The sequence below is a fragment of the Budorcas taxicolor genome, chromosome 4, assembly GCF_023091745.1.
Source record: "Budorcas taxicolor isolate Tak-1 chromosome 4, Takin1.1, whole genome shotgun sequence".
NCBI lineage: Eukaryota > Metazoa > Chordata > Mammalia > Artiodactyla > Bovidae > Budorcas > Budorcas taxicolor.
The window spans coordinates 12,810,607-12,823,743 of NC_068913.1; positions in this window are offsets into that span (position 1 = coordinate 12,810,607).

Here is a 13,137-nt window from a genome sequence, read left to right on the forward strand (position 1 = left end):
GGCTAGCTCCCTTAGGCTCCATGCCAGAGTTCTAAGTCAGGGGGAATTAATACAGAGAGTCAAACAGTAGATGTCGCTGATATTCCTGTCCAAAGCTGAGGGCTTGGCACAATGCTATCTTTGTGGATTTCACACCAGAACAGTTGAAGTGGACAGCAAAACCATCTGTTCAGTGATGCAGGTAAAAGGAAAGCATTTTACAAGGCTTCACTGGGCAACAATGATGGGTGCAGCATACAGATTTTCTCCAGGCTGTTGAGAGCTGTTGGTCAGGGCATTGTGCTTTTGACCCGAGGCTGTGTTTTGAATGTGGAAGAAGGCGACAGTTTTGAGCTACACAGAGAATATCTCCTAGATACACAGCTTTGAATCAGAGAGAAAGAATTGACATTTCCAAAACCCATAAGGTGAGAATAAGAGGGAGGAAGACAGACAGACAGACACACAGATAGACTTTAAGATTATAATACTACCAAGCTGGTAGCCAAGGAAAGACATAATAAATAAAATTCTCCATTTCTCTCCTTTGAAATAATCAGATCTTAAATATCTCTAGGAGTGAAAGCTCATAAACTTTTAGCAGAATTTGCTGGTGGTATTTAATAGTACTTCAGTATTTTCAGGGTTCTTTCCTATTAGAGACACTGGAGTGAGCTGTTTAGGAATGAATATTCTGGGGTCAGCCTGTCTAGATTTGTCTCCCGACCCTCTGTTGGTGATCATGACCAACACATTTAAATTCTTTAAGCCTTCTTCTCCTTGTCTGTAAGATAGGAATGATAATAGTGTTGCCCTCCCAGGCATATTAAATGAAAATTAAATGAGATAATTACTTAATGAATTTGGCATTTACCAGACGCTCCATGCACACTTTCAATATATATAGTCAGTTCTTTAGACTGCCCAGAATTTTGCTTTTTAAAGTTCTTTACACAGCAAACAGAAGACTTTGTTAACCTGTCATGACAGTGATAACTTTTGGGTCTTTTTAAAATTCTTTTTTTTCCAAGTGGTTAAGTTATTTCACAGCTTATCAGCTGCGATCCAGTTCCACAGTTCATACCGAGGCAAAACTGCCTCTTCACGTATGGGAGCTGGGTAAGAAACTACAAAATCAGGACAAAGGACATGAAATTGCTATTTCCCATGTGCCTTATTTTGAACTCGACACTATGAAATTTTGCCTGATCTTATGGTGCCAGATTCCTGTCTGGAATATTGTGCATTTTCTCACATTTTACAGAGCATTAGCTCGACCGACAATTTGACAGATAGCCCAGGCTAATGACTTTGAGTCCATTTCTTAACTTGATTCACCACTTTAGTCAAGCAAATGATTCCTGCATTTCACTAAATAATTGTATAGTACAACAACAACAACCAAAAAGTGGTCACTTAGAACCTACATTGAAATCCTGCTTCTGCCTCCTTTTCTGAAAGCCTCTTGCTTAGTCTCTCAGTCATATCTGACTCTTTGTGACCCCATGAACTGTAGCCTGCCAGGCTCTGCTTTCCATGGAGATTCTCCAGGCAAGACTATTGGAGTGGGTTGCCATGGCCTCCTCCAGGGAATCTTCCCAACGCAGGAATCAAACCCAGGTCTCCCACATTGTAGGTGGATTCTTTACCATCTGAGCCACCAGGGAAGCTCAAGAATACTGGAGTGGGTATCCTATCCGTTTGCCAGGGAAACTTCCTGACTCAGGAATCGAACTGGGGTCTCCCGCATTGCAGCCGGATTCTTTACCAGCTAAGCTACCAGGGTAGCATATATATATATGCACAGAAAAGCAAAGAAGTCAAAGAGCTATTTTATTCTTGTCTGGGGCTTTTGCTCTGAAATCCAGGTAAAGTAGAAATAGAGAAGTCGGGCTTTATGAAGAGATAGCTAGCATTTTTTTGGTGTGTGTTATTTTTAAACTTTAAAAAAATTTTAAATTTATTTTTAATTGGAGGATAATTGCTTTACAATGTTGCATTGGTTTCTGCCAAACAACATGAATCAGCCATAAGTCTCCCTTTTGAGCCTCGCTGGCCCGCTCCATCCCAGCCCTCTAGGTCATCACAGGGCACCGGGGCTGAGGTGTTGAGCGCCCAGTGCTATATAAGCAGCTTCCCACTAGCCATCTGTTTTACATATGGTAATGTATATTTCAATGTTACTCTCTTTAATTTGTTCCTCACCCCCTTCCTCCATTGTGTGTGGTTTTGTTTTTGTGCTTTTTTTTGTTTGAAGGCAAACAAGTTCTGAGCTTCTCTCAGACTTGTGGACAAAAGACAAGAAAGTTGAAAGAGTGAAAGGTGTGTGGCCCTACTCTATGATAGTAACCCTGGGCTTACCGCCCTGTAGACTTCATGGGGACTGTCTGCACCTGGCCTTACCTGTCCACGACAGATCTGTTCACTAGTGGTTTCTCCCTCCGAAATTCAGTAGTACATGCTCTGTTTTGGTGGTAGAGTATTTTTCATTAGATTCAGATTCCTCCTTGAGATGAAGTAAGGAGGAGAGGTGTTGAATAGAAGTTTTTGTTTCTTTCCCCAGAAGACAAAATTGTTGCCTTTGCATTCATTCTCATGTTAATTTTATGGAGTTAAAGGTCAAGTCTATGATGAGTTAAGGGGGAGGCTATTTCTCTTTGTGGGAAAGAGGTCATTAAACATCAGCAAGTTCTACATGCATCAGTTCAGTTCAGTCGCTCAGTCGTGTCAGACTCTTTGTGACCCCGTGAACCGCAGCACGCCAGGCCTCCCTGTCCATCACCAACGCCCAGAGTTTACCCAAACCCATGTCCATTGAGCGGTGATGCCATCCAACCATTTCATCCTCTGTTGTCCCCTTCTCCTCATGCCCTCAATCTTTCCCAGCATCAGGGTCTTTTCAAATGAGTCAGCTCTTTGCATCAGGTGGCCAAAGTATTGGAGTTTCAGCTTCAGCATCAGTCCTTCCAGTGAACACCCAGGACTGATCTCTTTTAGGATGGATTGGTTGGATCTCCTTGCAGTCCAAGGGACTCTCGAGTCTTCTCCAACACCACAGTTCAAAAGCATCAATTTTTTGGCGCTCAGCTTTCTTCACAGTCCAACTCTCACATCCATACATGACTACTGGAAAAACCATAGCCTTGACTAGATGGACCTTTGTTTGCAAAGTAATGTCTCTGCTTTTCAATATGCTATCTAGGTTGGTCATAACTTTCCTTCCAAGGAGTAAGCGTCTTTTAATTTCATGGCTGCAGTCACCATCTGCAGTGATTTTGGAGCCCAGAAAAATAAAGTCAGCCACTGTTACACTATTTCCCCATCTATTTCCCATGAAGTGATGGGACCGGGTGCCATGATCTTTGTTTTCTGAATGTTGAGCTTTAAGCCAACTTTTTCACTCTCCTCTTTCACTTGCATCAAGAGGCTTTTTAGTTCCTCTTCACTTTCTGCCATAAGGATGTTGTCATCTGCATATCTGAGGTTATTGATATTTCTTCCAGCAATCTTGATTCCAGCTTGTGCTTTTTCCAGCCCAGTGATTCTCATGATGTACTCTGCATATAAGTTAAATAAGCAGGGTGACAATATACAGCCTTGACGTACTCCTTTTCTTATTTGGAACCAGTCTGTTGTTCCATGTCCAGTTCTAACTGTTGCTTCCTGACCTGCATATAGGTTTCTCAAGAGGCAGGTCAGGTGGTCTGGTATTCCCATCTCTTTCAGAATTTTCCACAGTTTATTGTGATCCACATGCATCACTGGGGTTATTTTCAATTTTTTTAAGGTAAAAAATTTTTTTGCTACATCACACAGCATGTGGGATCTTAGTTCCCCAACCAGGGATCACACCCTCACCCCGCACTGCATGGGAAGCCTGGAGTCCCAACCACTGGACCACCTGGGAAAACCAAATTCTCCTGAGCATGTTCAGTGCACTATTTTGTGACTCTAGGATTAAAGATAGAGGTGGTTCAGCTCCTCTGAACTCTATCGTTGTATAACAAAGTGTTAGTCGCTCAGTCGTGTCCCGACTCTTTGCGACCCATGGACGGTAGCCCGCCAGGCTCCTCTGTGCATGGAATTCTCCAGGCAAGACTAGTTGCCATTTCCTCCTCCAGGGGATCTTCCTGACCAGGGATTGAACCCAGGTCTCCCAAATGCAGGCAGACTCTTTACCATCTGAGCCACCAAAGTATCTCCAAATTTAGCATCTTAAAACAACAAACATTTATACCTCATACAGTTTCTCAGAGACAGGAATCTGGGAATGGCTAAGCTGGGGAGTTTTGGTTCAGAGTTTCTCATAGTGTTGCACTCAAGATATCAGAGGATGCTGGAGTCATCTGAAGGCACAGGTGAGCTTGGGGAGTCTGCCTCCAGGAGGGTCACTCACACAACTGTCAGCTGGATGCTACAGTCTCTCACCACACAGACCTTTTATAGTTTCCTGAGTGTCCTGTTGACTTGGCTGCTGCTTCCTGCAGAACGTGTGATTCAAGAGGAGAGATCGAAGAGAAAGTCAAAATATATTTCACGTCTTAATCTTGTCTGTCACAAACCATCATTTCTGCCACACACTGCTTGTCACAAGTGAGTCACTACACTGAGTCCAAACTCGAGAAAGAAAATAAAACTATCACTTGAAGGAAGGGCTGTCAAAGAATTTGTGGACAGATTTCAAAACCACCACCCCCTCAAATCTTTTATAATCCCTCCAGAAAGTTTCTGCCGTTGATCAAGATGAAATATTAAGTTAACCCTTAGGCCATAGCAAGTCAAGAATTCACCATCTCTTCTATTTTCTACTTTGAATAAGTCTTCTTGCTGTCTAGTTGCACTCACCAGACAGTATTAAACATTGTGAAATGGATACTATAAGTCAAAGAATGCAATCAAAATCCTTTAATTATCAAGATAATTCCTATTTCCATAGAAAAGGACAAAAGAACTTCCTTCTCTCAGCTAAGGAGAACTTTTTACCCCTCAATAATTCAAAGATTTGAGATTTCTTCTTTAAGATTTCTTCTTATTCTATTTGGCCCTACCTAAAAGAATCTCCGGAGAAGGCAATGGCACCCCATTCCAGTACTCTTGCCTGGAAAATCCCATGGATGGAGAAGCCTGGTAAGCTGCAGTCCATGGGGTCGCTAAGAGTCAGACATGACTGAGTGACTTCACTTTCACTTTTCACTTTCATGCCTTGGAGAAGGAAATGGCAACCCACTCCAGTGTTCTTGCCTGGAGAATCCCAGGGACGGGGGAGACTAGTGGGCTGCCGTCTATGGGGTCGCATAGAGTCGGACACGACTGAAGTGACTTAGCAGCAGCAGCAGCAAAAGAATCTCAGTCAAGTAAATGTGAATGAGTGCGTGTGACTGTGTTTAGCCCGTATCATTTGGCACAGAACTAATATGGATACTTGGTTACCACTAAAGAGCGTTTATCCTCACCAGAACTGTGGAATTTGTTCTTGTTTAGTTGCTCGGTCGTGTCCAACTCTTTGCGACCCCGTGGACTGTAGCCCGCCAGGCTCCCCTGTCCATGGGATTTCCCAGGCAAGAATACTGGAGTGGGTTGCCATTTCCTTCTCCAGGGGATCTTTCTGACCCAGGGATGGAACCCGAATCTCCTGCATTGGCAGGCGGGTTCTTTAGCGCCAAGCCAATGGGGAAGCCGTAACTGGCACATAGTTATACTAATGGCCCCCAATGAGTCATGTCTCTAATCATACGTGCCCTTGTGTGTTCTTTCCCATATTGGCTCTGGGGTTGTCCTCATGACTTATTCTGCCCCATTAAACATCAACAGATGTGCTGTAAGCAGAGGCTTGATGAGCATTTGTACATTGGGCCATGACATCTTGAAATCTGTCCACTGGGTTAGAAGTCTGGATTAACTATATGAAGAGGTCACATGGGAAAATTACAGCACCTCTGCTGAAAGCCCAAACCACTGCTAACCTTGTGAGTGAGGCCATCGGGAGCAGGCAGACTCTGAAGCCCCTGCAACTGGCGGAGAACACAGGAGTGAGCCCAGCTGCCCCCGCATGGAACAGAAACTAGCCATCCCACATGGCCTGCTTAATTTGTCACCCCCATGGAGTTGTGAGCAGATACATTTCTTTGGGGGTTGTCTGTTGTGTAGCACTCGTTAAATAATATGACCAGCTTCTCATATATTCTTTTTTTTTTTTTTTGAGATTCCAGAATATCAATAACCCAGGCCACCCATGTGATTTAATTATACATATTCCCAGAATCCAACAAAACTCCTATATGTAAAGGCAGTAACGTACCCTCTAAACACTGATTCTCTTATATAACAATGATTCAAAAGTGAAGCAACTTCCCCAAATCAGTGCATGTTAAACTCTAGGTCCAGTCTGAAATTGAGAGTAAAGAAAGAGCATTAGCATAATTTGAGGGAATAAAGTAGACAGGAGAAGAATAGAAAAAATATTATACAGAGAGAGTTTCCAGGTTTCAGCTTTTCTAGGCTGCCACTCAAATCTTCCAGACCTTTAAGAGAAGTCTCATAGGAAGAGGTTAATTGTTCTATTGTCTGCCCTTCCCTACAATCTTTCTGGAAGCCTGAAGGAGCTGGTCAAGACTCTGCTGCAGAAAGCTGTTCTTCCAGATGCTTCCTTCAGGAGACTGCTTTCTTGGGGCCAAATCAGAAGCAATCTATACTCTGCAGGCCTCATGCTGTGACCTGGCTCCTTCTCATATGCTGAGCTTGGATCTGATCATTTCCTGAGCTCATCTCAACTCTCTTGCATTGTGAACTCCACTACTTTAGCATATACTAGGTGCTCCATAAATGTTTTTCAATGAAGAATGAAATGTTTTTATTTAACATAATATTTTTCAACTATGCGTTTTTTCTAATTAGGACACAACCTGACTTCCCATGTAGAAAAATGAAAGTTCTCAGTGCTGATTAAGAAAAAAAATCAATAAAGAGGAAAAACCAAAGCAAAATAAGTGAGATCAGCAAAACTACCAACACCAACCAATGTCTGTGTCCCTGGTTTAGATCGATGCTTCCTTGACCTTAAAAACAAATACCAGCCTTTGGTACCCACTGAGGGTTAAGTAAGAGCTCTGCTGACTTCCTGTAGGGTTCAGGCTGCAAGGACAGCAGCTTCTCCTTCGGTCTGAAGCTTAAGAAAAAGTTCTCTGTATTTGCCTGAGGCTTCTCTGGTGGCTCAGTGGTAAAGAATCCACCTGCCAATGCAGGAGACACACAAGATATAGGTTTGATCCCTGGGTTGGCAAGATCCCTTGGAAAAGGAAATGGCAACTCACTTCAGTGTTCTTGCCTGTTAAAAATTCCACGGACAGAGGAGCCTACGGTTCATGGGGTCGCAAAGAGTCAGACACAACTGAGAGACTAAGCATACACATACCTATTCTGGATCCCAGGACACTTTCATTTTGAGGTTTAACAGGAAAATGTGACTTTCAATCCAGGAATCTGTCCACGTTGTACTTTATTCTCCAAATATCCATTCCTAGGCATGTACTTGCTGGAAATTTACTGAAATTTACTGAAATTACATCAGAGGCATAATGCTTGAATGGAATGCCAAACAAATACCCCTAGAGCTCTTTCCGCTCCTAAAAGGAACCCATGCACAGAAGAGACAAAGTAGGTGATGCAATCTTTTATATTAACTGGAGTTTTGTCTCAAAATGCAAGAATTCTAGGCTGGGCTGTGTGAAGGAGTCCTTTTTTTCTAATCCAGTGGGCCCAAGTAGCTTTTAGCCAAAGCAGGCTATGAGCTGTAATTTTGCTCATTTCCTATCATCTTCCCAGAATTTTCCAATCAGTTGTATCGAGGTGCCACTTGCACTGCACCAAAGAAAGGCAAACCAAAAGCAAATTTTAGATTTTACTTTAATACCTACTGACTTGGTCTTGCCTAAATTTCAAATAGGTCTTCTTAGAGGCCACAGGGAACTATGAACAGAGCTCCTCAACCATGAGTCCTTTGTGGCAAATGGCACACATATATTAATGTTTGCTGTCCACTCAGTGGATGCCTTTTCATGATGCTAATTAGTAGTATACTCTATGCAGTCTAAGAAACTGAGAAAACTTATATAATTGAAAAACTGTTTTAACAAGAAGTATCAAACTCAGATATTCTATCAAGCTTATATCGTACATATTTGCTAATGATTAAAGCTGAAGGTTTGCAGTTGGGAGGTTTTTAATTCTAATTTTTGGCCTGGCATTCAAAGATTAATAATATAGACCTATAGTATTTGAAACTAAGTCACACATGACTTGCAATGTCTTTGTGAGAAATGATGTAGGGTCTCTTTTAAGACTAAAGTAATTAAATTTGTTTTCAATATCCAGTTAACTCTAAGACTCTCAATATTACTACTGAGAAGATTTAACCTCAACAATATTACAATTGCTAATGCTGTCTTTAACAAGAGATTGCTTATCTTATGCTAAAAAGAAAACCAACAAAGAGAAAAACGTCTAGTTAAAGCTCTGGTTTTTCCAGTAGTCACGTATGGATGCGGAGAAGGCAATGGCGACCCACTCCAGTACTCTTGCCTGGAAAATCCCATGGGCGGAGGAGCCTGGTGGGCTGCAGTCCATGGGGTGGCTAAGAGTCAGACACGACTGAGCAACTTCACTTTCACTCTTCACTTTCATGCATTGGAGAAGGACATGGCAACCCACTCCAGTGTTCTTGCCTGGAGAATCCCAGGGACAGAGGAGCCTGGTGGGCTGCCGTCTATGGGGTTGCACAGAGTCGGACAAGACTGAAGCGACTTAGCAGCATGTACGGATGTGTGAGCACGGTGGCTCAGACGGTAAAAACGTTAGCCTACAATGCGGGAGACCCGGGTTCCATTCCTGGGTCAGGAAGATGTCCTGGAGACGGAAATGGCAACCCACTCCAGTGTTCTTGCCTGGAAAATCCCCTGGACTGAGGAGCCTGGTTATGGTCTACAGACTACAGTCCATGGGGTCGCAAAGAGTCAGACACAACTGAGCGACTTCACTTCACTTTGTATGGATATGAGAGTTGGACTCTGAAGAAAGCTGAGGTCCGAAGAATTGATGCTTTTGAGCTGTGGTGTTGGAGAAGACTCTTGTGAGTCCCTTGGACTTCAAGGAGATCCAACTCGTCCATCCTAAAGGAGATCAGTCCTGGGTGTTCACTGGAAGGACTGATGCTGAAGCTGAAACTCCAGTACTTTGGCCACCTGATGCGAAGACTCATTGGAAAAGACTCTGATGCTGGGAAAGATTGAAGGCAGGAGAAGGGGACGACAGAGGATAAGATGGTTGGATGGCATCACTGACGCAATGGACATGAGTTTGAGTATGCTCTGGGAGTTGGTGATGGACAGGGAGGCCTGGTGTGCTGCAGTCATGGGGTCACAAAGAGTTGGACACGACTGAGAACTGAACTGAACTGATCCTTCTAAAAGATTTTTATGTTATTATAATAACAAGTAGCTTTCATTCAAATGCACAATAAAAATTTGGATATAAGAGGATATAATATTTATCTTATATCCTCTTATATATTGATATTTGTAATGATATTTATCAAGTTACTTGTTAAATAAGTATTTAAAATGTGCTTTGAGTTGACTTGACAGAATTATATCTCATTCTGTGTAAACATTTTAATTGTAAATAAGCTATATTTCTCACTGAAGTAGTCTACTGAAAGACTTAAACAAACATCAAAATTATCTAGTGTGTTTCTGTATCTTATTGAGAGATGAGGGCACATTTATACTTCATCTGTGTACATGCATTTTCTTTATTTTCCCATTTTATGCCAAGGAGAACACAAACATAAGATTTTGCGGAGCCAGACGATTCTGGTGTTCACGTGTCTGTTTTCAGCTGATTAGAATTTTAAGGTGTATCAGAATGTATTTGTTTGGAATGATTGGACATGTTCCTGTTAAATTCATTGTAGCTTGTGTTATTGAATTTTCTTGTCTCATGATCTTCTTCTCTCTCCACATTAAGCCTACTAGGAAGAAAAGCTTCTCTTCTTTATTTAATATGGGTGCATTAAACCTTTGGGAATCCAAAGCTCTCTCTTCAATATGCATGAATACTTCAAAAGCCTGAATAAGATAATGTGGTTCTAAAAAGTGATCCCTTTACTCCCTTTTCAGGAGCATATAATCCATAGTCAGATAATGCATAATGCCAGATAATGGACCACACTGAGTAAGCCATGTTTCTAAATCCTTTGCTGACCTTAAGAACAGTGTTTTTCTTAGAAAAAGTATTTCAAATGAGGAAACATCTTCTAGCCATGCTGTTTTGTTGCCTTTTCTTTAGGAGGAGAAGAAAACTGTTGTCTGCTGTGCATGTTTTTTCCTCTTAAAGGGCTTTAGGGGGCATAAAACTTTAATTTGTATATATTCTTTACATATGGTTAAAACAGAGAAAGCATCCCGGGGAACTTGTGACATAAGGGTATGGTGGAATGTTAGAAAAAGCAAAGGCAAATTCAAGTGAAAGAAAATGCTATCCAATTTTGGACACCCGGAAAATGCTCTAAATTACAAATATGTCTTTTCGGCATAACATAAAGATCGTACTAAGTATGTCTGGGTAGACTTAAAGAAACACATGATCATTTAGTGTGGCTTTGACATCCTTGAGCTACTTACAGTAACATCCTGTTTAACACTGACATTGATAGCACGATGCTGATAATGATGTCACAGTGTCAGGACAGCAGCATCCCACAGCCTGTAAGATGGCCTTTGTTCTTCCTCAAGGCCGTATTCTAGGCATTTGGCCTCCTTTGGTCCTTCTACATCTAAATGCATAGTTTCATCTCTGGAAGCAATTTGAAGGGGAACTGCATGGTGAATTTAAGAGCAGTATTATTGTGTTCCTGCAATGCTGTGAGGTTCTGGGCTTTAACCATCAAGCTTTAGAAATAATTTAAAGGCATTTCATTAGACATGGCCTTGTGCCTGAAACAGATTCCTACTCACTGGACTTGGTAGATTACCTTAGAAAAAAGAGAGTTTTTGTCTACAGAACTCATTTCTAGGAAAGAACCCCTTTTTAGGATTTCTTCTCATTTGAAACAAAAGTCAAGACAGGATCTTAAGATCTTTACAGCATTGTTTTCCAACTGAAGAACACAAGCCATAGATGGGGGGCTTCCCACGTGGTGCCAGTGGTACAAAACCCGCCTGCCAATGCAGGAGACATGAGACGTGGATTTGATCCCTGGGTTGGGAAGATCCCCTGGAGGAGGGCATGGCAACCCATTTCAGTGTCCTTGCCTGGAGAATCCCACGGACAGAAGAGCCTGGCAGGCTATAGTCCATGTGGTCACAAAGAGTCAGACACAACTGAAGCGACTTAGCACACACAAGATCAATTTAGTAAGTTTAATAGGCAGTGACAGGCAATTAAAATTAAAACATAAAGTATAGTAGCATAAGAGTTTCCCAGCTACCACAGAGAATATTAGCTAATTCTAATTAGCTAATAAGGGTTTTGTTTCAATATGCATAAGCATATGAATATGTTTAGTGGGTTGTGTGAAAAACATGTCTTTTACTGAGTTACGGTGAAAAACAGTCTTTAAAAACAAAACAGTGATTTATGATAATATGATTCTATAAATGTTTTGCTTTATGAAAGTTCAATGATTCAACTCCAGAAGATGGTCATCCTAATTGGATAGACATACACCTAAGTGGCAAGAGAGTTATAAATGTTGGTTTCCTGTTTGTAGAGAGTTTGATAACATAAAGAGTGCTATCAAAGTTAACAAGTAGGAAAGAAAATGAAATGCATTTTCTCAGAATGCACATTCTGTCTCCTGCAGACCTATAGAGTATGGCATTGGTTGTCTAGGATCTCACGAAGAGAAATGATCTTTCGGACAAAGTTCATTCTCTTCTCATTGAGGCATCTAGAGACTAACTGGGAGTGATGAAAGGTTGAATGAAAAATTTTTACCTGCTCAAACAAGAATTTAAATGGCCCAGGGTTCACTGAGTGATCGTTTTCATTTATTGTTCATTTTTCTTTGCAATCTCAAGACCTGTTTTCATCCAAAGTAAAACTTAAAAATGTTATAGATTCTTTTTGAGTACTGGGAAGCGTAGGGCATTTACTCTTCTGAAATAACTTTAAAGTGGATCTTATTCCTCCTTGGTCACCCTGTTTTTTTCCATTTTGAAATTTGGATGGTTTCTTTGAATTACTGAGCATTCTGTGCACAGTTCTGGGGACATAAATGAGTCCTTTTCATCGTGGGTGGTCCCTCTGCATAGCTGGAGACTTCACTGAATTATCTATTGCTAGCAATAAACTAAAATCAGTTTTCATAGGCAACTCATCTTTATGTAAATCCTGTTATCTGATGGAGAAATGATTACTGACATGGGACATGAATTCACTGGCTTATGCATTGCATACCAAGCAAAATCTTACAACAAATTTAGAGAACTAGAAATGGTGACCATTATTTCATGGTAGCAATTATAAGACATTTTTCTACATTCAAATCAGTCAGGTATCTTATTATCCCAAGGTTCTTTCACTGTTTTCTTTTTCCTTTATAGTCACAGAATGAGGATTACAGTATTTCTTACTATACTTTACAATCCTACATGGTATCAGCTTTGTTGAGATGTTAAAAAAGTACACACATGTCTTCATCATTATTCTTACATTCTAACAATTTATCCTGTTGACCCTCATTTTCAAATTGCATAATGAGATAGTTGGTACAGACACTGATGCACTAATTGTGGCCAGGGATCTTATTAGTTGGAACATCCATTTGGATTGGCAGAGCCCAGGCTGTGTCCTTTATGATATATTTTCAGTATCTCCCATTTCTCTGCTCTCATTCTCACTGCAAACTTCTTGAAAAATCAGCTGACCCGTACAAGGAATCTTTACAATACTTTCAACAGGGGCTTTAGAAACACATCATCAAATAATAAAAGATTTTCAGGAAACAGAGAAAAGAGATAGCCTATCAGTATAACATAAATAATAGAAATTTAATGACATATGAAAGCAAAGTCCATATTAAGCAAAGTTAATATCACATCTTCACACTCTCTTTACCTCCTCTGTCTATACTATTTGTCATAAACTAGAACACAGAATTAC